The sequence below is a fragment of the Pholis gunnellus genome (assembly GCF_910591455.1).
Source record: "Pholis gunnellus genome assembly, chromosome: 20".
Lineage (NCBI taxonomy): Eukaryota > Metazoa > Chordata > Actinopteri > Perciformes > Pholidae > Pholis > Pholis gunnellus.
In genome coordinates, this window is record NC_136547.1 from 7,586,455 (window position 1) to 7,613,258 (window position 26,804).

The following is a 26,804-nucleotide window of genomic DNA, read 5'->3' on the forward strand; positions in this document are numbered from 1 at the left end:
CAAACCACAGCCTAATAATGATTACCATGGCAATTTTCTAAGTAGATGCTATGTTTCGACAAAAGCTTACTGTATTTCAACAGCATTTCAGCCGTTGACCATGATAAAATCTAAATGCATTAACCCCTTAATAATCTGCTGCTGCTTGTATTTTCTCTTCTCTAGTTCAGGTATTACCATACCACATACTCTGACATTGAGGAACACTGAATGCCTGACACTTGCTAGTGGATGTTTTTCAGTGTAAGGATCTCATCACAGGTGCAACTGGGCACAGTTTATGGATGTGTATGTATTCAGGTGGAGTAGATGGCATGTGTCACAGGCAGATGGGCAAAGCCATTAAGGGGAGTCCAGACATTGGTGCATTGGTGGATTCACAGTTGGTAGAATCTGGTGCTGTGGTCGGCTACCATCCTGGTCAGTCTAAGATGAGTCTGTTGCGGTTGGCTGGTCCTGTGTCTTTGCTGTCACTGAAAGAAAGCAGCGTTTGAAGGATGGTTTGCAATACATTCAAGTGTTGAAGCAGATATCAAGGGGTTGTGAGCACCTCACCCTGACTTTGTTGACTTTTGTGCAAACTATCAAGGAGCCACAGGAGCAGTGTTGTTGCAGCTTTTGAGTCTTACAAAGATGTGCGGTCAGCTGGGCCTTGGTTCATCTTGTGGGAATGTTGGATGTCTTTAGTGAGGAGTGTGGGTCCAGGCGGGTGCACTGCACTGCCGTGTTCGTGGTTGAAAGGACTTTTAATGGACCAGTCCACTTTGGCTGGATGTTGTGGTAATCAGCGTTGACTGGGGTCTGGGCATGTATATTAGTTGTGAATGAAGGGCTTTGACAGGCGAACATAAGGCTCTGCAAAAGTCAATGTTTGTGATTTATATCAGGACAGTGTCTCGGGGTGACAGCAATGTCTGCTTATTTCCCTTTGCTCGTGTGTGTCATGTCATGTGCCACATGAGCAAACTGAGGAAGTATAAATCGTGGGGCAACTATGTGGTTGTCGCAGGAGTGCCACAAATCAAAAGTTAAAAACCACAAACACATTCTGAACCTCTTTGATTTCAAGAAAACACACCTTTTGAACAACTGGGGAATAGAAGGAATCAATGGAACAATTCGTGCTGAGGTGCTCCACATACACTGAAGAAAAATCTCACTTCGTCACTAAAATTCTCACTTAAAAACACGAGACGAGTACCATGTGATATCGACACGTATTTCATATTGTGAGGTTTTCTTTCTTTGAGATTACAATACGCCATGCTACCAACAAAGACTTGGGAGGGGAAGTTAATGGTCGTGTAATTACTATTGGATGTATCAATTATAACAATTGGGGCTTAATTCACAGCGAGGGAATTATCTCGGCTGTCTAACACTCTCTAGAAACAGAAAAACAACCTTGATTTTCATTAAAAACTATCAATACTAAAAAGTATTCAAAGCTTTTTAGAGCTGCAGATTTCCAGCGAGCCTTAAACCAATGCAACGTTTAACAACACACTATTGATAAGCAAGATAATGCAATGACTAATGCAACATTAAGTCATGTTACTATCACAAACCGGGCAAACAAACAGGTAACAGAAATTTGCTTGCAAACAAAGAATTAGAGCTCGGAGATCTTGTTTTTTGGGTGAACTTACCTCCTTCACGAGGGATGCACTAATTCCATCATGACCCAGAGCAGATGTTATTTGGCTCCATAAGAATATCATGTATCTCTTTGTTGTCAGGAGGCTATAAATAGCAAACGTATGGAAAGTAACCTATTTTAAAATCAGTTGGAATATCATTGCCAATCCTTTTAGAAATGGAGACTCCTACGTTCACGAAGAATTCATTGAACTTGCAAGTGATATCAAAGGGATTTGTGATCGCTGGTTTTCCCATCTTGTTTTTCTGTTTTGCAGTTATTTATTGATAATTATTTGTTTTTATTTATTATTTTTGAATGATTTTTACATCAATCGTGACAAGTTGGAAGATTGGAAAGTGATCTAAAATATTTTTGTATAGTATTCCTAAAGTTGTAGATTTATCCGTCACCCTTTTTTGATTTATTAATAGTTGGATGAAAACAATTTGCATACAAATTAATAATAAAAATCTTCAATTGGAAAGTGATTTTTAGCTTTAAAAATGTAGCATGTTTTCCATATATTTGTTAGCTCCAACATGTTGTTCAATGTATCATTAAAACAATTTATCTTGTGGTCTGTTTATACAGCCTGCAATCACATTTTTCCCAGTTTTGTAACAGAATATATCCTAACCCAAAGAATTGAGAGAAAGATCTGATCAATTCAGAAAGTGATGTTTTTTTAATGCACCCGACTCTGATTTTACGTTCCCTTACAAGGTGATGGAGCTAAACGATGAGATTCTATGTGATTCCTTCATTTCAACAATGAGCTACGTTTCCATTCAAGCAACAGCTAACTGTGTTGTGTAATCATTTTTTCTGTCTTACTGTCCTATCCTCTCGCTTTGTTTTGTAGTGTCCATGCGCTGAGCATCTGTAATCACAGCTGTGACGTGATGTTTTGCTGTAAACAAGAATTAAACACATCCACATTCATTCTCTTATTCATTGTGTTTGCCTCGTTTTTTTAAGGAGCTCGTAATGAGCTCCCAAAGGAGAATGTCAAAGTGCACGTTGAGTACCGAGAGTTTTCATGATTGCAAATTACACTCAATCACACACACACCTGGGTGCACACACACGCTCATGTAATGTGGTCAAAGAGACATGTCCTGCCTTTCACTCCCTTCCATTATCCCTCACCTTTTGTCATTTTCTCCATCCTGCGGCTGCCCACGACGATGAAGACGAATGCTGCTGCTCATCCTCGCCTCATAAAAACATCCTCACCATTGTCCTTGAATCCTTGAATGTAGTCGCTCCTTCTCTCTGTTGCTCTTGCACTCTGCTTTTACTTGTTTGAGTCATGTAACAGTGTGTGGCCTGGATACACAGAAATGGTGTGGAAACCATGTGCTTCCAGGAAGGCAACAATACGTATAAAAGGACAAAATACAACAGCTTTAGTGCTGCTACAAAAGCAGAATATAATTAAAATGTATAAATATGTATTGGCTATCTGGAAACCTTTTGCCGCTGGGTGGTTTGTGACTCAAACATGTTTTTAGCTGTCCTGTTCATGTTTATATTTCTACATTATTTAAGGCCTCTGGTGGCACCACTGCATGCATTTTTCATTTCACAGACAACACAATTGAGACTGAGCGTATGACGCTCACCAGCTGTGAACATCTCTGCAAAGAAACGGTGAACAAAGCAAGCCAAGCTCAGCTTGAGTGTGACGGATCCTGCGGGGAAAATGTTCAGAGACTAATTGTGCCTCTTCTCACGTAGATTGTAGAGAAGATTCTTCCTCCCTCAGTCAGTGAGATGTGGCAGATGTTTAGGGTGTTCAGTCCTCTGCTCTCAAAAAACTGTTTTTATAGACTATGGATTGGAGATTGCAGTGCACCTACTGCCAACTGATTTAAAAAAGAAAGTCTTGTTGATGTCTTCTTCATTGAGTTCAGAAGGGACAATACCAGTTTCCGTGGACACTGCAAGAATATGTGTTAATGGTTTCATAATCTAGCTTGTCTAGCCAAGCATTATTATCATCTTTCTGAACCAGTTACTAATGAAAAACCTGTTTGAATTAAATTATTTAATACTTTGTACGCTCTATTTGCATCCCTGTACATATACCTTTTCAAAAGATTCTTTCTGGTGTTAAATTTACGTTTGTAACTTACATTGAATTTGAGTTTTTTGGCAGGTAAGTAATATGACAAAAGTAAGGTCAAATCAGTCAACATTGATTTGGTTTCACACGGGGACGCGGACAGCGGCCTCCTGGGCTAGAGGTGGATGGAATGGTCAAACAAAGACATTCCCGCTCTTTATGCTACGTCACCTGACTTCCTTAGAGGTATATACCTGCACATCCTTTCTCACGATTACCTGGTTTTATATATGAATTACAGAGCACTACTTTTCGTAGTTATAAGTACCAACAGTGAAAGAGAACAGCCGGAACATTATCACATTATTGGGGCTCAACACAGACGTTGCCCCCTCCTGCTTCCCCTGCAGTCACCCAGCTGGTTGGTTTGCAGGCAGTTTCTAAGACCTACTGGGTCTGCTAGTTCAGCTGCAGTTTCAGAGGTGATTAATCCTCACCTCTTTATGATTCTTTATAGGGGTTGGCCGATCAAACTCGGCATCTGGCTTGAAGAGCATTTATCTGAAAGATGATAGAAAATGGGGCTTCAAGAGCCAGTCTAGTTCCAAGTTAAGAGATCACACAGTCGCTTTTTCTGTGGTGGTCTTATAATGAAATTGTATTTTGCGAGGTTATTAAAAACGTCCTCTTTTGTCAGACATGCTGCTTCAGAATGCTCTTTGAAATCAGGTTGCAGTTTTTTAAGCATCTCTTCGCTACTCTTTCATGACTGCTTTGCACACCTCAATCAGAAACAATTGAGGCTTGTGTTAGAAGGCCCAACCTTGTTAGATTGTCGTGACTTTGACATGAAAGTTACTTGAAAGACCTGACATGTTGAATTGCCATCAGATTAACAAAAAAAGGAGCATGTCTGGGAATGGCTTCACTGAACTTCCTCTGCAGAGAACTGACAGCAACCATCTCTGTGGCACTTCTTAGTAAACGGCAATGACAGCTTGTGAGTGATTTCCCACAAAGAACAAAATAACAATGAACATTTACTGAAACACAGAAATGTATCTTTGCCTCTTATGCCTCATGCTTCATCTGACAAAAACCAGGTCACACATTACCTGGATAATACCATCTCTTCAGTGATGTCTGATGGCAGAATCACGCTTTTCTGCAGTGGTGTCAGGGAAGAAAACTTCACCCACTCTTAATGGTGTTCCATTTCAGTAAGTCAATGACCTGAGTGCCATAACTGTAAGCAACGATGTAACGTTTGTTTTACAGAGTGTCAAAGCCACCCTGGCAACATTTAGAAATGCAAACGCATCTGCAAAAGCAAATACTGTTTTGATCAACACAAGCTTCCAGAAGCAGTACACGGCGTCATGCCATGTAACTCAATGAAATACTGTGAGGCCTGTGGAAAAACACACACGGTTGGCAAAAGGCGCACCAGCCGTGTGTTCACACTGTGGAGGGCAACAATTGGAAAGCGATGAGCCGCATGCATGTTTCATTGAGCCCTGTAAAGTTGAAGAACCGCAAACAGATTCAATTTTTAGGATTTAACAATAGGTATAAAGGCAAGCATGAGGCACATTTTGTATGTGCAAAGAACATTGAGGGGGAAAAAGGTTTTTCTCAATACACTGAAATGGACAGCATATATATATATAGCACACAACACATCTGGTTTTGACAATTATATTCTGCTCTCTACCCATGCCTTTGTGAAAAACACCTGCTGCATTAGGTTTTGAGGATATGGACAAGTTCAACAATAGAGAGAACGAGTACTAAGTAGTTTGCAATTACCTCGATCCTTCCTATTACGGGTATGATGAGATGTGTGACAGTGACAAAATGACTTTCATTAAGTGGTGTGACCGATTATGGAGGAACATTGGATTTCCATGCAGAGATTAGGCACTACTGCATCAAGGATGTGGAAGTGTTGCGTAGGGCTTGTCCTTTTCTGGAGTGCACACAGCTTGATCCTTCTGCATTCACCACACTGGCATCTATAGATGTGGGGGGGGTATTCAAAACATTGCTTCTGCTCAAAGACACTGTGGCTCTAACTTATGTAGGCGCATATACAGTGCAGAATAAAACATAATCGGATGTCTCCGTGCAGTTACTCATACATAAAAGACTTGAGATAAAACATTCACTCAATCATGTTGAGCAGCTGTGCGTATACCATTCTCTGTGGATGGGTATAATGCAGCTGCAAACACATGCTCTGAATTTGCTGGTTGTTCTTTCCACGGATGTCAAATGCCATGTACAGACTGATTTTAAATCCTGTCACCAATGTCAATCTATGGGAGGCAGTACAAAGTGTTCAATGATAAATGACACGCATTGCAAAAACGACCAGGTTGTTGAGATGTGGGAGTAAATCAGGTATTGAGTTCCAGACTTTTATGGCTGCTTACAAAAAGCCAGAACAACTAGATCCTAGAAAGGCTCTTTGGCGGTCGTACAAGTTCTACCACTTTCAGGTTGAAAACGATGAAAAAAAATCAGAAACTACAACTTTACAAATCCGCATCGGACCATTTAAGCGACAGAACGGTACCCAGCTGCACACACATATTATCTATTGATGATCATTTGGGGTTCGTAAAGTGTACAGTGCTCCCACCAAAAGGCTTGCTCCATCCTGACCTCCCCCACAGGTGTTCCAACAAACTTGTGTTCCCGCTGTGCAGCATGTGTGCGGAAGATTTGAACCAGACTAGTGAATGTACGCACAGTGACGGGCAGATGTCAGGTGTGTGGGTCTCGTTTGAGCTACAAAAGGTGGTTGAAAAGGGTTATCAGATTGTGTCCATAGATGAAGAGTAGCATTTCTCCAACAAGACTGATGCAATTTTAGGGATTATGTCAAAACATTTCTGAAATGTAAGCAAGAGGCTTCTGGCTACCATGTCAAAACACCCACAGAGCAGGAACGACATTCAACTTAATCCAAGCGAAATCTGTTTCGACAAAGCAGTCAGGAGCTGCAATAAACTACTCACACTCTTTTGTGGGGCTGGTTTTTAGCATGAGGAATAATATGCCCTCCAGGGAACTGATCACCGAACCACAGCTGATGTTCAGCGATCACTACGATGTGCGACAATTGTGTTTTACCTCTAATGATGATGCTCTCGTGCAATGGCGTCACGCTGACTGCAGATGGTCCCTTATAAAAGATGTAAATGTCTTTATAGGGTCCATGACATATGCCCATGCTCAGCTGATGCTTTATGATTTGTTGGATAGCGGGAACGCGTGTTGTATTGTGACGGCGACAGTTTTGTCTTTGCATCATGGGCTGGTGATTGGGTGGCGCCCCTAGGGTCGTATCATCAACACATTATCTAATATTCACTAAGCACCTTTTGCAAAGACCTGTAGTCACATCACTGAATGAAGAAAAACGATTTTTAAACCACGAGCTATATTGTTTCAGTGAACGAGGATACGGGTGTAATCTCACTCTCTCTATCTTCACAGACACTGAGCACTCTGTAGTAAAACCACACTTTCCACAACTCTTTTTGTGCAGTGGACCATCCACAGCTGTACCGTTAAAACGCAACAGCTGATTATATGTAAACATACAACCCACACACACGGCTATAATAAGGAGGACTGTGAATAAGGCGCGTACGTCCTTTATTGTGCACGCATCTGGAACGTCCAGAAAAAGGACGGACTCAAGGATGTGATGTACTTCTGTTGTTGCCACACGTATCCACACGTGCACATGCACTCTCGTGAACGCACATTTTAACATGCACGGGCGATGCATCCTTGTTATTACACAGAAACTGCTTTGCTTCATGTCTTTGAGTAGTGAGTGTTTGAACACAATGATTGGTGGTGGAATCGGCTGCGATGAAAGGGCCGCCCGGGGCACCACATGGATTAAATAACTGTTTGTTTCACTTTGTCAGTCTGGTGCATTGACAAAAAATGCTGAAAACAAGAGATGTGGAAAAAATGAAGCAGTTTGACAAGGCCTCCCCACCATTTCAGGAAAACATTAGGAGCCTGAATAAACCAAGACAGTTTGTCATGCACTCCTCCGCTTGAAGTCTGCATGTTTTAATGAAACTCACGTCAGACAAACTAATGTTGTCAAATGTAAACTGGGGTTGCACTTAACAAAACCTCATTTACACATTTGTAGTCTCTCTGCCAAAAAGTACCTTTTAATGTTTGCTGTGTGGTTCTGTTTGTAGTTCAATCAATATGAGGAAAAAAAGCTTCTTTCACATTGCTTCTCACTCGGGGGAGCAGATTTATGTAAAACTGGATGGTGAAAACTAATATGTTGGACTCTCCAGTTCTCTCAGCAGTTCAGGGACAGTTTACAGTCGGTCATCTACATAAATTAGACTCGAAGTGATCGGAATTTTTATTTGCGGCTTAACATCAAATAAAGATTACAATTTCATAAAAAGGCTGTGATTGAGAACAGAATAACAGTGACTGTCCAGCTTACTGAGAAAGGAAGTTCATTGTGTAGGTTTGTTGCCTGAAAAACATGCGAGGCACTCTGCTTGTAAGTTAATGTAAAAATCCTTTATTGATGAAAGGATAACCAAAGTGTTTTGACTCAGACAGTCTTCATCAGGGTATAATGTGTAATGAGGATAGGATGTTAACTCTGCCCACTTAAAGAGACCGCTTACAAGACATGACAGTGAAAACGAGTGCAAACATGCACAGTAAGAGATATTAAATAGAGTGGGTTAAGTCACCTGTAACTTTGCACCTATTCCTGTGAATAGAAAAAACAAAAGTTGATTTAAAAAAAGTTACTAAATGATATGTAATTTAAACCTTTACATAAGCATTTTCCAATGAATCGCAGCCATGTTGGCACATAGTTATATTTCCTGTTTTTGCTTTCGTCTCCTCCACTTTGTCTTTGCAACAAGGGTTAAATCTGAAGGGCCCCAGGAGGAGGAGGAGCCATCTGTTGCTGCTTTTAGACAGCTGTTGTTCAGATGTGTACGCACACACGCATTAACCGGAGGCATCGTGGCTCCAGATGGCACAGCTTCATGGCCAAACATGGAAAGTTTGGAAAGCGCACTCAGAAGGAGACACACACGCCTGCATATTCAAACACGTTTTACTAGAATGGACTTTGTCACAGCGGGCAAACTGCTGCTCCACCATCGTGGCCCTTCGGATTAACTGTTCAGAGCGTTCCATTACTTTGCATTAATTAAATGGGACGAAGGAGACGCACAGAGAGGGAGGGAGAGCAAACGCTACTTCTGCTCACTGCTAAATGGATGCAAAGTTTGGAAAAATGTACCAAACTGGACATGAAAGAGTAAAAACAAAATCCAGGCTTTTGTTGCGCATGGACACAGACGTCTGGTAGTGTTTTAGAAAGTGATTCATATTTGATCAGCGGGGGGGGGGACGTTGCCCCCTTTTTGAGCAGCCGGATGATGAATGAGACCTCCAGGCGCAGGATGGCAAGACAAACACCAGAGCGTCGCCAAGACGACAGCGGGAGGCGGGGACATCTATCACACCAAGGTTGCCACGACAACCTGTCGCCAGTTTTCGGCAGGCGACCGCCTCAGAGAGCCGTGGCCCTCGAGCAACAAGCTGGAACGTCTAATCACCAATTTATACAAAGACAAAAGGGGAGAAGTTTTGAATGGAGACTAAACAGAACACACACACACACACACACACACACACACACACACACACACACACACACACACACACCTACACACAGTGTGTGTGTGTGTTTGACATCTGGCCTTCAAACACTTTTAAACACTTGCCTTACACTGGGAACAGAAACTAAATACATTTACATAATAACGTCTGCATGTGGATTGTGTAATTGTTTCCAACATGCCTAATGTCTCGGCATAATTTATAGTAACTTATAGTAATTTTCATGTAAATTGAGTATGAAATGAGTTCATGGGTTTTTGTCTCGGGGCAGCCCTGCTTCACGTGATAAGACGACACCACGCCTCCTCTCTTTCTGTCTCTCTTACAGTTTTCTCTCACTTGTCCTTGTTGGAGCAGTTTCTCTCTGTTTCCTCAGGGAGCAAGAAGAACCAGTAATGACTGAACTAGAAAGAAAGAAAGATCTTCAGTAAGAAAAGCCTGCTCAGAAACAAATCCATCCAAATTAAATAGTCCGTAGTGCTGTCAAGATTAGCCAAAAATGGCCTTTGAATAAACAGGTTCAAACTATTTGAATATCTATTTTTGCAGGTTAGGTCTACGTCGCTGTGTCCTGGCTGTTTGTCATAACTTCACTCAATTCAAGACGTCTACCGTCGGCGTTGATTAGCCTGACAGCAGCCTTCTGTTTGCAATGTCGAGAAAGATATTTCAAGCTCTCAGTCTGAGGGTGACACCCAGGTTTCTTCCTGTCCATGCTGGCATCACCACGGTACTGGAAATGTTGATTCACACGTCTTGGAGCAGAGGTCCTTCTCCCTGAAGGAACACAATCTCAATCTTTCTGTCAGGTGGAGGCATGAATCATTGTTGGTCTGAGTGTCAGATAGGGGATGAGAAATCTGATCCCAAAAAACACTATCTGACTTTCGTCATAACCCGGCTATCAGACCAGGAAACATAAAGAAAACAAGTAAAGAAATAGCTCCAAATGTAGTGACATTGGTAACGCAGACCGAGACAAAACGGGTTGAGTCCAGGTAAGAGACCAGAGCTTTTATTCCCTGAAGGGACCACTGGGACCAGGTGCTCTGAATCTGTCTGTCACAGCCACATTCCTGTGTTACCTTCAGGGACACGGGAAAAATAGCAACTGTCAAAACGACGCTTGCATCTCAGAAGTTGGGCAGGGGGCGGTCCTGTTTTTATTCTCCAGAATTTAGGAGTTAACAAGACATGGAGTTGTGTTGTTCCCTTCAACAGGAGGTGGAAACGCACATAAAGGTGTTTTGCGAAGACAAAGCAAACCACAAATTAGACTTGTTTCCAGTCTGTTCTACATGAAAGAGATTTGATCTGTTAGATATAAGATGAAGGGATAAAGTTTACAAAATGTATGGACACCATCAATTTCACTACACATAACAAACAAAAAGTTAACAGTTTAAAATGATCTGAATTCTTGGAGAGTGAAGGTCTGTGATGTTCTTGGGAGCAAAAGCAAAGTCGGGCAGCTGGAAAGTTGGAGACAGGGGGGGGGGGGTCAAGAAACAAATAAGCATATTGAATAATATGGGAGGTAAAATGATCCCTCAAATCCCCTCGTATTAATATTGTGGACTCTTAAGTCTAATCCTGCAGATATAGAGCCGGTGTGAATCTGCTGACTCTGTGTTTTCCCCTGACCTCTCGTTCACGTCATTATAAGAGAAGAATCCACACTGAGCACGAACTCTCTTCCTTTTGCCAAACAAAGCCGATCAACCTGCAGCTGTTTGACGTTATTGTCCGTCTTCACTGTGAGAAGTTATACACAGAACGTACAACCCTCTTCAAGATCACTGAAATATGTTGGCGACACGATCGTTTCTACGTCATACCCTGTTGTTTTTCACGTGCGCGTGATCAGTCTGTAGTGGGTTGTGTGACATCTGTAACACATAATGTGCTGGAGCTCCCTCATTCTAGATTAATGGGGTCTATGAATCACGTGTAGTCAGGCCCCTAACCTCGGTCTAATTTGTCTTGGCACACCCTACCAGGACCAACAGCTCCTGACGATACAGAATCAGAATCAGTTTTATTGCCATGTAGGTTTTGACAGGAGTCGGTGTCAGTGGGGGTCACGGCCAGCCGCAGTCCGAATGAAAAAGAAAAAGGCTTTTGTTCATCTCAGTGAAGGATCTGCCAGGGTTGCTTCCCTGATGTTCTTGAGCTCTTTTCTGGTGAAAGAAAAAAAAGCACTTACGAATGAGACCAAGCATCACGATGTGACGAGTTGAGAGTAAGAATGTGTTGATTATCATTCTCTGATCCAACTCTCCACTAACGAACACAGAGGAGACAGTTCAGTGTGTTTCTGTGTGACAAAAATACCTCTGATGTACAGAGAGAAGAAGAAGAGTGGGCGATAACTCCCTACTGAGACATTTTTCCTTCACATCGTGACATCTTATGTCCAGCGAATGGAATATTTCTGCACATCGTGACCTTTTAGTGAGACGCCTGCTGTGTGTCTCCCTTTCCTCATTATTTACTCTCGCTGCCTTCTCCTCACCTTTTTGTCTTATTGATCATCTTCCTCCGTTTCCTTCACTTAGTCGTTATCGATCCCCGAGGCATCATGACCACCTGGTCCCAGCTCGCAGCTTTCAACACAAGTTGACTGAAGTAACACCTTTCTATTTGAGGCGACGCGTCACACTGACATACCATTACAGCCTGTGAGACATTTCCAGCTGTTCATCATGTGGAGGGTCGGAGGATTCTCAGATTCTGTGACAATGTCTTCCGTAGAAATAGTTTCATTTTCTTCTCCTAATTGTAATTTTGAGTGTTTTAGTTTCAAGTGATAATTATAATAAAGCTGGTATGATTTTACCTTTTTTAGGAAGATTTTATAATACAAATATCTTGTATGTTGATTGCATAATCTTGTCTCTCTCCTTTGTTTTCCCTGCTTGAATAATAATAATGATGATATTAATAATAGTTTGTTTTACAGTGACAAGTGTTGGTTTTTTGGTAATCATGTCCAGTCTGATGGACACAACGGTTCTGACAAGCTGAGCATGTTGGAAACTGAACAAGGATATCATCAATTAACCCCGCAGGAATGTGGAGTCTATTGCTATTGTTTGAAGAAGCTTTAACACACCTTTTTATTGCACTTCAAATGGTTTTGTTGCTACAAACTAATTCTGCAGCTTGGCTGAAAGTCAAGAAGGTAATTAGAAGAATTAAATAAAAAGATTGTTGTTCTGATTGAAGTTAAGCTGGAATTGACTCTATCATGATAACAGACGGCATCAACAGCAAATAAACTGAACTGTGATAACATGTACTTGTAAAACCTGGTTCTGTCCGCATTTGAGTTAAATTAAGGCCACCAGCTGCCAATTTAAGGTGGTATTGAATGCCTTGTGTGTTAATTAAACAGCTAATGACAGGACTGACGTGTAAAGGATGTGCAGTAATTAGTTTGACAGTGTGATCTATTGTTAGTCTTCAGCAAATAATCAGCCTTGGCAGCAGTGACGGACGTCCACCCTTGTCTCCTCCTGTACATCGGCAGCCACAAGAGGGAGTCCTGACTTACTGTGCGTGTGTGTGTGTGTTCCTGGCCGTGCAGGGGGTATGACTTTGTCAGCAGCTTGAGGCAGACCGACTACGACTGACTGATTAGGAGTGACAATCTCTTTCTCAGTCACACACACACACACACACACACACACACACACACACACACACACACACACACACACACACACACACTCACACTAACTTGAGGCAGAATTTCAAACAACATACTCGTCACGTGAAGCCTGACGAAGCGTTTCCTCTGATCAAATGACTTCACGTGAGGACTTTAGGTTGGCAGCACACAAAAAGCAGGTTTTTTTCAAAGAGTATCAACATATTGGAGTTCTTAAAATGTTTCTCAAGAGCAGAAATAATGTACATTTATGTTACAATGCAGAAAAAAAGAAATCTATTACATTCTTCTTCGGACAAATTGTCCTTTTCAGCTTAAAGAAGGAATTTGCTTTTCACATTCGTTCATTTTATTGTGAAAAGTGTTACGCCCGGTCTAGGGGAACCTGGACGCAACACAGTATAAGGACTTCCTCTCTCTCTCCCACTCCCAAGAACGACCAGTTATCCCAATGTTCAGTCCATGATATTTATTAGTGACGCCATTGGTCATACGTCAGGGTGAGCCTGGCCCAAAATAATAAACAAAACAAGCTTCGTTAATCAACTATCTAACCTACCCAAACTGAACAAAAGAAAAGACAGGCAGCTTCCCTAACTCCCTACCCAAAACAGGAGAAAACAGAGTAAACAAAAGAGCGGCTCACCCCTACCACTAAAGGGACTGTTTATAGAATGTACTAGGGCGGTTGCCCCGATCTGTATCCGATGCAGCACGGTCCGTTTGGGAGTCGGAGAGAAGAGAGAGAGACGGCCGGCCTCCACAGGTGCCTTCTTATGTCCCGCCTCATGAGTCCCCCGTCCAATCACCGGTCACCTACAGGATACACAGAAAACTGTCACACTACACAGCCCCAACCTCAGGCAGGGAGGCACACAGCATATAAAATCCTATATTATGACTCGCAGTCATAACAAAAGTGAAATAATAATTTGCCTTTTGAACAAAACTCAAGTTAAAATCTGGTTGGCCAGCTCTCTATTAATACAGGCGATGACAGAACTCTCTTTTTTCCTTTATTTCCTTTCATTTATTTCATTGTATTTATTTTTATTCTATTATATCCATAATTGTTGAGGTAACACTACAGGTACATTGGTTAATGTGTTTGGGTTGGAGAGGGGAGGTTGCTCATGTTTATGTGACATGAAAACCTCCTGAATATAAGTTAAAACAAGTGTAATTGTACAAAAATCAAGGCATCCTGAGCCAAATAACAAAAAGTGGTAGCACTCAAAGTCTATTCTGAATCCAAAGTTACAGGTCAGATATGCTACTGGTTTACACGACAGGAGTTTGGTGCAAGTATCTTATCACAGCATCCTACATCAGACCCACGGGAAGCTTGAAGTGAGCTCTGAGGCAGACTGGCACAAAGACTTCCTGCCCCCAGGTAGCACTGAAAACTGGCCGACCATCTTTACACTCTGCTGACGGCAGCCTGCGGCTTGCCCCACACAGTGACCTATCACTGGCAGGACTCAAGAGCGCGACTGAGTCTTCCCCCCAGTTCAAACACTCACCGTCAGCATGGCTCCGAGAAGCCAGCTACTACCTGGGGGCAGTTCTGAAAATATGCTGCGGCCTACCTCAGAGCTGTCCAGCTGTCCTCTATGGAGTTGTTTTTTTTCCATACTATACAACATTTCTACAACTGTGTGATTATAAATACCGTGGCTCATTGGGTAGAGAGGGTCGTCCGGTAACCGCAAGGCCGGCGGTTTCATCCTTGGCTGCTACATGTCCTGTGCCGAAGTATACCTGAGCAAGACACTAAACCCAGCCCACTGCTCCCAATATGCTAGGGATTGGTTAAATGCAGAAATTGAATTTCATATGTATATAATGACGACTATAATACATTTAATTTCATTATATTTTTTAAATAAAGATGTCTACATTTCCCTTTCTGTCCTGTAAGCTAAGCTCTTTTTTATTCTACTAAGTTAATAATCAATGTGAACAATTTGATATTCAAGGAGGGATTTGGTAATCCTAAAATCAGTATGGTGGCACCAAACATCCTGAGCCAAATAACAAAAAGTGGTAGCACTCAAAGTCTATTCTGAATCCAAAGTTACAGGTCAGATATGCTACTGTTTTACACAACAGGAGTTTGGTGCAAGTATCTTACCACAGCATCCTACATCAGACCCACGGGAAGCTTGAAGTGAGCTCTGAGGCAGACTGGCACAAAGACTTCCTGCCCCCAGGTAGCACTGAAAACTGGCCGACCATCTTTACACTCTGCTGACGGCAGCCTGCGGCTTGCCCCACACAGTGACCTATCACTGGCAGGACTCAAGAGCGCGACTGAGTCTTCCCCCCAGTTCAAACACTCACCGTCAGCATGGCTCCGAGAAGCCAGCTACTACCTGGGGGCAGTTCTGAAAATATGCTGCGGCCTACCTCAGAGCTGTCCAGCTGTCCTCTATGGAGTTGTTTTTTTTCCATACTATACAACATTTCTACAACTGTGTGATTATAAATACCGTGGCTCATTGGGTAGAGAGGGTCGTCCGGTAACCGCAAGGCCGGCGGTTTCATCCTTGGCTGCTACATGTCCTGTGCCGAAGTATACCTGAGCAAGACACTAAACCCAGCCCACTGCTCCCAATATGCTAGGGATTGGTTAAATGCAGAAATTGAATTTCATATGTATATAATGACGACTATAATACATTTAATTTCATTATATTTTTTAAATAAAGATGTCTACATTTCCCTTTCTGTCCTGTAAGCTAAGCTCTTTTTGATTCTACTAAGTTAATAATCAATGTGAACAATTTGATATTCAAGGAGGGATTTGGTAATCCTAAAATCAGTATGGTGGCACCAAACATCCTGAGCCAAATAACAAAAAGTGGTAGCACTCAAAGTCTATTCTGAATCCAAAGTTACAGGTCAGATATGCTACTGTTTTACACAACAGGAGTTTGGTGCAAGTATCTTACCACAGCATCCTACATCAGACCCACGGGAAGCTTGAAGTGAGCTCTGAGGCAGACTGGCACAAAGACTTCCTGCCCCCAGGTAGCACTGAAAACTGGCCGACCATCTTTACACTCTGCTGACGGCAGCCTGCGGCTTGCCCCACACAGTGACCTATCACTGGCAGGACTCAAGAGCGCGACTGAGTCTTCCCCCCAGTTCAAACACTCACCGTCAGCATGGCTCCGAGAAGCCAGCTACTACCTGGGGGCAGTTCTGAAAATATGCTGCGGCCTACCTCAGAGCTGTCCAGCTGTCCTCTATGGAGTTGTTTTTTTTCCATACTATACAACATTTCTACAACTGTGTGATTATAAATACCGTGGCTCATTGGGTAGAGAGGGTCGTCCGGTAACCGCAAGGCCGGCGGTTTCATCCTTGGCTGCTACATGTCCTGTGCCGAAGTATACCTGAGCAAGACACTAAACCCAGCCCACTGCTCCCAATATGCTAGGGATTGGTTAAATGCAGAAATTGAATTTCATATGTATATAATGACGACTATAATACATTTAATTTCATTATATTTTTTAAATAAAGATGTCTACATTTCCCTTTCTGTCCTGTAAGCTAAGCTCTTTTTTATTCTACTAAGTTAATAATCAATGTGAACAATTTGATATTCAAGGAGGGATTTGGTAATCCTAAAATCAGTATGGTGGCACCAAACATCCTGAGCCAAATAACAAAAAGTGGTAGCACTCAAAGTCTATTCTGAATCCAAAGTTACAGGTCAGATATGCTACTGTTTTACACAACAGGAGTTTGGTGCAAGTATCTTACCACAGCATCCTACATCAGACCCACGGGAAGCTTGAAGTGAGCTCTGAGGCAGACTGGCACAAAGACTTCCTGCCCCCAGGTAGCACTGAAAACTGGCCGACCATCTTTACACTCTGCTGACGGCAGCCTGCGGCTTGCCCCACACAGTGACCTATCACTGGCAGGACTCAAGAGCGCGACTGAGTCTTCCCCCCAGTTCAAACACTCACCGTCAGCATGGCTCCGAGAAGCCAGCTACTACCTGGGGGCAGTTCTGAAAATATGCTGCGGCCTACCTCAGAGCTGTCCAGCTGTCCTCTATGGAGTTGTTTTTTTTCCATACTATACAACATTTCTACAACTGTGTGATTATAAATACCGTGGCTCATTGGGTAGAGAGGGTCGTCCGGTAACCGCAAGGCCGGCGGTTTCATCCTTGGCTGCTACATGTCCTGTGCCGACGTATACCTGAGCAAGACACTAAACCCAGCCCACTGCTCCCAATATGCTAGGGATTGGTTAAATGCAGAAATTGAATTTCATATGTATATAATGACGACTATAATACATTTAATTTCATTATATTTTTTAAATAAAGATGTCTACATTTCCCTTTCTGTCCTGTAAGCTAAGCTCTTTTTTATTCTACTAAGTAAATAATCAATGTGAACAATTTGATATTCAAGGAGGGATTTGGTAATCTTAAAATCAGTATGGTGGCACCAAACATCCTGAGCCAAATAACAAAAAGTGGTAGCACTCAAAGTCTATTCTGAATCCAAAGTTACAGGTCAGATATGCTACTGGTTTACACGACAGGAGTTTGGTGCAAGTATCTTATCACAGCATCCTACATCAGACCCACGGGAAGCTTGAAGTGAGCTCTGAGGCAGACTGGCACAAAGACTTCCTGCCCCCAGGTAGCACTGAAAACTGGCCGACCATCTTTACACTCTGCTGACGGCAGCCTGCGGCTTGACCCCTAACAGTGAGCTAAGTCACACAGTGACCTATCACTGGCAGGACTCAAGAGCGCGACTGAGTCTTCCCCCCAGTTCAAACACTCACCGTCAGCATGGCTCCGAGAAGCCAGCTACTACCTGAGGGCAGTTCTGAAAATATGCTGCGGCCTACCTCGGAGCTGTCCAGCTGTCCTCTATGGAGTTGTTTTTTTTCCATACTATACAACATTTCTACAACTGTGTGATTATAAATACCGTGGCTCATTGGGTAGAGAGGGTCGTCCGGTAACCGCAAGGCCGGCGGTTTCATCCTTGGCTGCTACATGTCTTGTGCCGAAGTATACCTGAGCAAGACACTAAACCCAGCCCACTGCTCCCAATATGCTAGGGATTGGTTAAATGCAGAAATTGAATTTCATATGTATATAATGACGACTATAATACATTTAATTTCATTATATTTTTTAAATAAAGATTTCTACATTTCCCTTTCTGTCCTGTAAGCTAAGCTCTTTTTTATTCTACTAAGTAAATAATCAATGTGAACAATTTGATATTCAAGGAGGGATTTGGTAATCTTAAAATCAGTATGGTGGCACCAAACATCCTGAGCCAAATAACAAAAAGTGGTAGCACTCAAAGTCTATTCTGAATCCAAAGTTACAGGTCAGATATGCTACTGGTTTACACGACAGGAGTTTGGTGCAAGTATCTTATCACAGCATCCTACATCAGACCCACGGGAAGCTTGAAGTGAGCTCTGAGGCAGACTGGCACAAAGACTTCCTGCCCCCAGGTAGCACTGAAAACTGGCCGACCATCTTTACACTCTGCTGACGGCAGCCTGCGGCTTGCCCCCTAACAGTGAGCTAAGTCACACAGTGACCTATCACTGGCAGGACTCAAGAGCGCGACTGAGTCTTCCCCCCAGTTCAAACACTCACCGTCAGCATGGCTCCGAGAAGCCAGCTACTACCTGAGGGCAGTTCTGAAAATATGCTGCGGCCTACCTCAGAGCTGTCCAGCTGTCCTCTATGGAGTTGTTTTTTTTCCATACTATACAACATTTCTACAACTGTGTGATTATAAATACCGTGGCTCATTGGGTAGAGAGGGTCGTCCGGTAACCGCAAGGCCGGCGGTTTCATCCTTGGCTGCTACATGTCTTGTGCCGAAGTATACCTGAGCAAGACACTAAACCCAGCCCACTGCTCCCAATATGCTAGGGATTGGTTAAATGCAGAAATTGAATTTCATATGTATATAATGACGACTATAATACATTTAATTTCATTATATTTTTTAAATAAAGATGTCTACATTTCCCTTTCTGTCCTGTAAGCTAAGCTCTTTTTTATTCTACTAAGTTAATAATCAATGTGAACAATTTGATATTCAAGGAGGGATTTGGTAATCCTAAAATCAGTATGGTGGCACCAAACATCCTGAGCCAAATAACAAAAAGTGGTAGCACTCAAAGTCTATTCTGAATCCAAAGTTACAGGTCAGATATGCTACTGTTTTACACGACAGGAGTTTGGTGCAAGTATCTTACCACAGCATCCTACATCAGACCCACGGGAAGCTTGAAGTGAGCTCTGAGGCAGACTGGCACAAAGACTTCCTGCCCCCAGGTAGCACTGAAAACTGGCCGACCATCTTTACACTCTGCTGACGGCAGCCTGCGGCTTGCCCCACACAGTGACCTATCACTGGCAGGACTCAAGAGCGCGACTGAGTCTTCCCCCCAGTTCAAACACTCACCGTCAGCATGGCTCCGAGAAGCCAGCTACTACCTGGGGGCAGTTCTGAAAATATGCTGCGGCCTACCTCAGAGCTGTCCAGCTGTCCTCTATGGAGTTGTTTTTTTTCCATACTATACAACATTTCTACAACTGTGTGATTATAAATACCGTGGCTCATTGGGTAGAGAGGGTCGTCCGGTAACCGCAAGGCCGGCGGTTTCATCCTTGGCTGCTACATGTCCTGTGCCGAAGTATACCTGAGCAAGACACTAAACCCAGCCCACTGCTCCCAATATGCTAGGGATTGGTTAAATGCAGAAATTGAATTTCATATGTATATAATGACAACTATAATACATTTAATTTCATTATATTTTTTAAATAAAGATGTCTACATTTCCCTTTCTGTCCTGTAAGCTAAGCTCTTTTTTATTCTACTAAGTTAATAATCAATGTGAACAATTTGATATTCAAGGAGGGATTTGGTAATCCTAAAATCAGTATGGTGGCACCAAACATCCTGAGCCAAATAACAAAAAGTGGTAGCACTCAAAGTCTATTCTGAATCCAAAGTTACAGGTCAGATATGCTACTGTTTTACACGACAGGAGTTTGGTGCAAGTATCTTACCACAGCATCCTACATCAGACCCACGGGAAGCTTGAAGTGAGCTCTGAGGCAGACTGGCACAAAGACTTCCTGCCCCCAGGTAGCACTGAAAACTGGCCGACCATCTTTACACTCTGCTGACGGCAGCCTGCGGCTTGCCCCACACAGTGACCTATCACTGGCAGGACTCAAGAGCGCGACTGAGTCTTCCCCCCAGTTCAAACACTCACCGTCAGCATGGCTCCGAGAAGCCAGCTACTACCTGGGGGTAGTTCTGAAAATATGCTGCGGCCTACCTCAGAGCTGTCCAGCTGTCCTCTATGGAGTTGTTTTTTTTCCATACTATACAACATTTCTACAACTGTGTGATTATAAATACCGTGGCTCATTGGGTAGAGAGGGTCGTCCGGTAACCGCAAGGCCGGCGGTTTCATCCTTGGCTGCTACATGTCCTGTGCCGAAGTATACCTGAGCAAGACACTAAACCCAGCCCACTGCTCCCAATATGCTAGGGATTGGTTAAATGCAGAAATTGAATTTCATATGTATATAATGACGACTATAATACATTTAATTTCATTATATTTTTTAAATAAAGATGTCTACATTTCCCTTTCTGTCCTGTAAGCTAAGCTCTTTTTTATTCTACTAAGTTAATAATCAATGTGAACAATTTGATATTCAAGGAGGGATTTGGTAATCCTAAAATCAGTATGGTGGCACCAAACATCCTGAGCCAAATAACAAAAAGTGGTAGCACTCAAAGTCTATTCTGAATCCAAAGTTACAGGTCAGATATGCTACTGGTTTACACGACAGGAGTTTGGTGCAAGTATCTTATCACAGCATCCTACATCAGACCCACGGGAAGCTTGAAGTGAGCTCTGAGGCAGACTGGCACAAAGACTTCCTGCCCCCAGGTAGCACTGAAAACTGGCCGACCATCTTTACACTCTGCTGACGGCAGCCTGCGGCTTGCCCCCTAACAGTGAGCTAAGTCACACAGTGACCTATCACTGGCAGGACTCAAGAGCGCGACTGAGTCTTCCCCCCAGTTCAAACACTCACCGTCAGCATGGCTCCGAGAAGCCAGCTACTACCTGAGGGCAGTTCTGAAAATATGCTGCGGCCTACCTCAGAGCTGTCCAGCTGTCCTCTATGGAGTTGTTTTTTTTCCATACTATACAACATTTCTACAACTGTGTGATTATAAATACCGTGGCTCATTGGGTAGAGAGGGTCGTCCGGTAACCGCAAGGCCGGCGGTTTCATCCTTGGCTGCTACATGTCCTGTGCCGAAGTATACCTGAGCAAGACACTAAAACCAGCCCACTGCTCCCAATATGCTAGGGATTGGTTAAATGCAGAAATTGAATTTCATATGTATATAATGACGACTATAATACATTTAATTTCATTATATTTTTTAAATAAAGATGTCTACATTTCCCTTTCTGTCCTGTAAGCAAAGCTCTTTTTTATTCTACTAAGTTAATAATCAATGTGAACAATTTGATATTCAAGGAGGGATTTGGTAATCCTAAAATCAGTATGGTGGCACCAAACATCCTGAGCCAAATAACAAAAAGTGGTAGCACTCAAAGTCTATTCTGAATCCAAAGTTACAGGTCAGATATGCTACTGGTTTACACGACAGGAGTTTGGTGCAAGTATCTTATCACAGCATCCTACATCAGACCCACGGGAAGCTTGAAGTGAGCTCTGAGGCAGACTGGCACAAAGACTTCCTGCCCCCAGGTAGCACTGAAAACTGGCCGACCATCTTTACACTCTGCTGACGGCAGCCTGCGGCTTGCCCCCTAACAGTGAGCTAAGTCACACAGTGACCTATCACTGGCAGGACTCAAGAGCGCGACTGAGTCTTCCCCCCAGTTCAAACACTCACCGTCAGCATGGCTCCGAGAAGCCAGCTAGTACCAGAGGGCAGTTCTGAAAATATGCTGCGGCCTACCTCAGAGCTGTCCAGCTGTCCTCTATGGAGTTGTTTTTTTTCCATACTATACAACATTTCTACAACTGTGTGATTATAAATACCGTGGCTCATTGGGTAGAGAGGGTCGTCCGGTAACCGCAAGGCCGGCGGTTTCATCCTTGGCTGCTACATGTCCTGTGCCGAAGTATACCTGAGCAAGACACTAAACCCAGCCCACTGCTCCCAATATGCTAGGGATTGGTTAAATGCAGAAATTGAATTTCATATGTATATAATGACGACTATAATACATTTAATTTCATTATATTTTTTAAATAAAGATGTCTACATTTCCCTTTCTGTCCTGTAAGCTAAGCTCTTTTTTATTCTACTAAGTAAATAATCAATGTGAACAATTTGATATTCAAGGAGGGATTTGGTAATCTTAAAATCAGTATGGTGGCACCAAACATCCTGAGCCAAATAACAAAAAGTGGTAGCACTCAAAGTCTATTCTGAATCCAAAGTTACAGGTCAGATATGCTACTGGTTTACACGACAGGAGTTTGGTGCAAGTATCTTATCACAGCATCCTACATCAGACCCACGGGAAGCTTGAAGTGAGCTCTGAGGCAGACTGGCACAAAGACTTCCTGCCCCCAGGTAGCACTGAAAACTGGCCGACCATCTTTACACTCTGCTGACGGCAGCCTGCGGCTTGCCCCCTAACAGTGAGCTAAGTCACACAGTGACCTATCACTGGCAGGACTCAAGAGCGCGACTGAGTCTTCCCCCCAGTTCAAACACTCACCGTCAGCATGGCTCCGAGAAGCCAGCTACTACCTGAGGGCAGTTCTGAAAATATGCTGCGGCCTACCTCAGAGCTGTCCAGCTGTCCTCTATGGAGTTGTTTTTTTTCCATACTATACAACATTTCTACAACTGTGTGATTATAAATACCGTGGCTCATTGGGTAGAGAGGGTCGTCCGGTAACCGCAAGGCCGGCGGTTTCATCCTTGGCTGCTACATGTCCTGTGCCGAAGTATACCTGAGCAAGACACTAAACCCAGCCCACTGCTCCCAATATGCTAGGGATTGGTTAAATGCAGAAATTGAATTTCATATGTATATAATGACGACTATAATACATTTAATTTCATTATATTTTTTAAATAAAGATGTCTACATTTCCCTTTCTGTCCTGTAAGCTAAGCTCTTTTTTATTCTACTAAGTTAATAATCAATGTGAACAATTTGATATTCAAGGAGGGATTTGGTAATCCTAAAATCAGTATGGTGGCACCAAACATCCTGAGCCAAATAACAAAAAGTGGTAGCACTCAAAGTCTATTCTGAATCCAAAGTTACAGGTCAGATATGCTACTGTTTTACACGACAGGAGTTTGGTGCAAGTATCTTACCACAGCATCCTACATCAGACCCACGGGAAGCTTGAAGTGAGCTCTGAGGCAGACTGGCACAAAGACTTCCTGCCCCCAGGTAGCACTGAAAACTGGCCGACCATCTTTACACTCTGCTGACGGCAGCCTGCGGCTTGCCCCACACAGTGACCTATCACTGGCAGGACTCAAGAGCGCGACTGAGTCTTCCCCCCAGTTCAAACACTCACCGTCAGCATGGCTCCGAGAAGCCAGCTACTACCTGGGGGAAGTTCTGAAAATATGCTGCGGCCTACCTCAGAGCTGTCCAGCTGTCCTCTATGGAGTTGTTTTTTTTCCATACTATACAACATTTCTACAACTGTGTGATTATAAATACCGTGGCTCATTGGGTAGAGAGGGTCGTCCGGTAACCGCAAGGCCGGCGGTTTCATCCTTGGCTGCTACATGTCCTGTGCCGAAGTATACCTGAGCAAGACACTAAACCCAGCCCACTGCTCCCAATATGCTAGGGATTGGTTAAATGCAGAAATTGAATTTCATATGTATATAATGACGACTATAATACATTTAATTTCATTATATTTTTTAAATAAAGATGTCTACATTTCCCTTTCTGTCCTGTAAGCTAAGCTCTTTTTTATTCTACTAAGTAAATAATCAATGTGAACAATTTGATATTCAAGGAGGGATTTGGTAATCTTAAAATCAGTATGGTGGCACCAAACATCCTGAGCCAAATAACAAAAAGTGGTAGCACTCAAAGTCTATTCTGAATCCAAAGTTACAGGTCAGATATGCTACTGGTTTACACGACAGGAGTTTGGTGCAAGTATCTTATCACAGCATCCTACATCAGACCCACGGGAAGCTTGAAGTGAGCTCTGAGGCAGACTGGCACAAAGACTTCCTGCCCCCAGGTAGCACTGAAAACTGGCCGACCATCTTTACACTCTGCTGACGGCAGCCTGCGGCTTGCCCCCTAACAGTGAGCTAAGTCACACAGTGACCTATCACTGGCAGGACTCAAGAGCGCGACTGAATCTTCCCCCCAGTTCAAACACTCACCGTCAGCATGGCTCCGAGAAGCCAGCTACTACCTGAGGGCAGTTCTGAAAATATGCTGCGGCCTACCTCAGAGCTGTCCAGCTGTCCTCTATGGAGTTGTTTTTTTTCCATACTATACAACATTTCTACAACTGTGTGATTATAAATACCGTGGCTCATTGGGTAGAGAGGGTCGTCCGGTAACCGCAAGGCCGGCGGTTTCATCCTTGGCTGCTACATGTCCTGTGCCGAAGTATACCTGAGCAAGACACTAAACCCAGCCCACTGCTCCCAATATGCTAGGGATTGGTTAAATGCAGAAATTGAATTTCATATGTATATAATGACGACTATAATACATTTAATTTCATTATATTTTTTAAATAAAGATGTCTACATTTCCCTTTCTGTCCTGTAAGCTAAGCTCTTTTTTATTCTACTAAGTTAATAATCAATGTGAACAATTTGATATTCAAGGAGGGATTTGGTAATCCTAAAATCAGTATGGTGGCACCAAACATCCTGAGCCAAATAACAAAAAGTGGTAGCACTCAAAGTCTATTCTGAATCCAAAGTTACAGGTCAGATATGCTACTGTTTTACACGACAGGAGTTTGGTGCAAGTATCTTACCACAGCATCCTACATCAGACCCACGGGAAGCTTGAAGTGAGCTCTGAGGCAGACTGGCACAAAGACTTCCTGCCCCCAGGTAGCACTGAAAACTGGCCGACCATCTTTACACTCTGCTGACGGCAGCCTGCGGCTTGCCCCACACAGTGACCTATCACTGGCAGGACTCAAGAGCGCGACTGAGTCTTCCCCCCAGTTCAAACACTCACCGTCAGCATGGCTCCGAGAAGCCAGCTACTACCTGGGGGAAGTTCTGAAAATATGCTGCGGCCTACCTCAGAGCTGTCCAGCTGTCCTCTATGGAGTTGTTTTTTTTCCATACTATACAACATTTCTACAACTGTGTGATTATAAATACCGTGGCTCATTGGGTAGAGAGGGTCGTCCGGTAACCGCAAGGCCGGCGGTTTCATCCTTGGCTGCTACATGTCCTGTGCCGAAGTATACCTGAGCAAGACACTAAACCCAGCCCACTGCTCCCAATATGCTAGGGATTGGTTAAATGCAGAAATTGAATTTCATATGTATATAATGACGACTATAATACATTTAATTTCATTATATTTTTTAAATAAAGATGTCTACATTTCCCTTTCTGTCCTGTAAGCTAAGCTCTTTTTTATTCTACTAAGTAAATAATCAATGTGAACAATTTGATATTCAAGGAGGGATTTGGTAATCTTAAAATCAGTATGGTGGCACCAAACATCCTGAGCCAAATAACAAAAAGTGGTAGCACTCAAAGTCTATTCTGAATCCAAAGTTACAGGTCAGATATGCTACTGGTTTACACGACAGGAGTTTGGTGCAAGTATCTTATCACAGCATCCTACATCAGACCCACGGGAAGCTTGAAGTGAGCTCTGAGGCAGACTGGCACAAAGACTTCCTGCCCCCAGGTAGCACTGAAAACTGGCCGACCATCTTTACACTCTGCTGACGGCAGCCTGCGGCTTGCCCCCTAACAGTGAGCTAAGTCACACAGTGACCTATCACTGGCAGGACTCAAGAGCGCGACTGAATCTTCCCCCCAGTTCAAACACTCACCGTCAGCATGGCTCCGAGAAGCCAGCTACTACCTGAGGGCAGTTCTGAAAATATGCTGCGGCCTACCTCAGAGCTGTCCAGCTGTCCTCTATGGAGTTGTTTTTTTTCCATACTATACAACATTTCTACAACTGTGTGATTATAAATACCGTGGCTCATTGGGTAGAGAGGGTCGTCCGGTAACCGCAAGGCCGGCGGTTTCATCCTTGGCTGCTACATGTCCTGTGCCGAAGTATACCTGAGCAAGACACTAAACCCAGCCCACTGCTCCCAATATGCTAGGGATTGGTTAAATGCAGAAATTGAATTTCATATGTATATAATGACGACTATAATACATTTAATTTCATTATATTTTTTAAATAAAGATGTCTACATTTCCCTTTCTGTCCTGTAAGCTAAGCTCTTTTTTATTCTACTAAGTTAATAATCAATGTGAACAATTTGATATTCAAGGAGGGATTTGGTAATCCTAAAATCAGTATGGTGGCACCAAACATCCTGAGCCAAATAACAAAAAGTGGTAGCACTCAAAGTCTATTCTGAATCCAAAGTTACAGGTCAGATATGCTACTGTTTTACACGA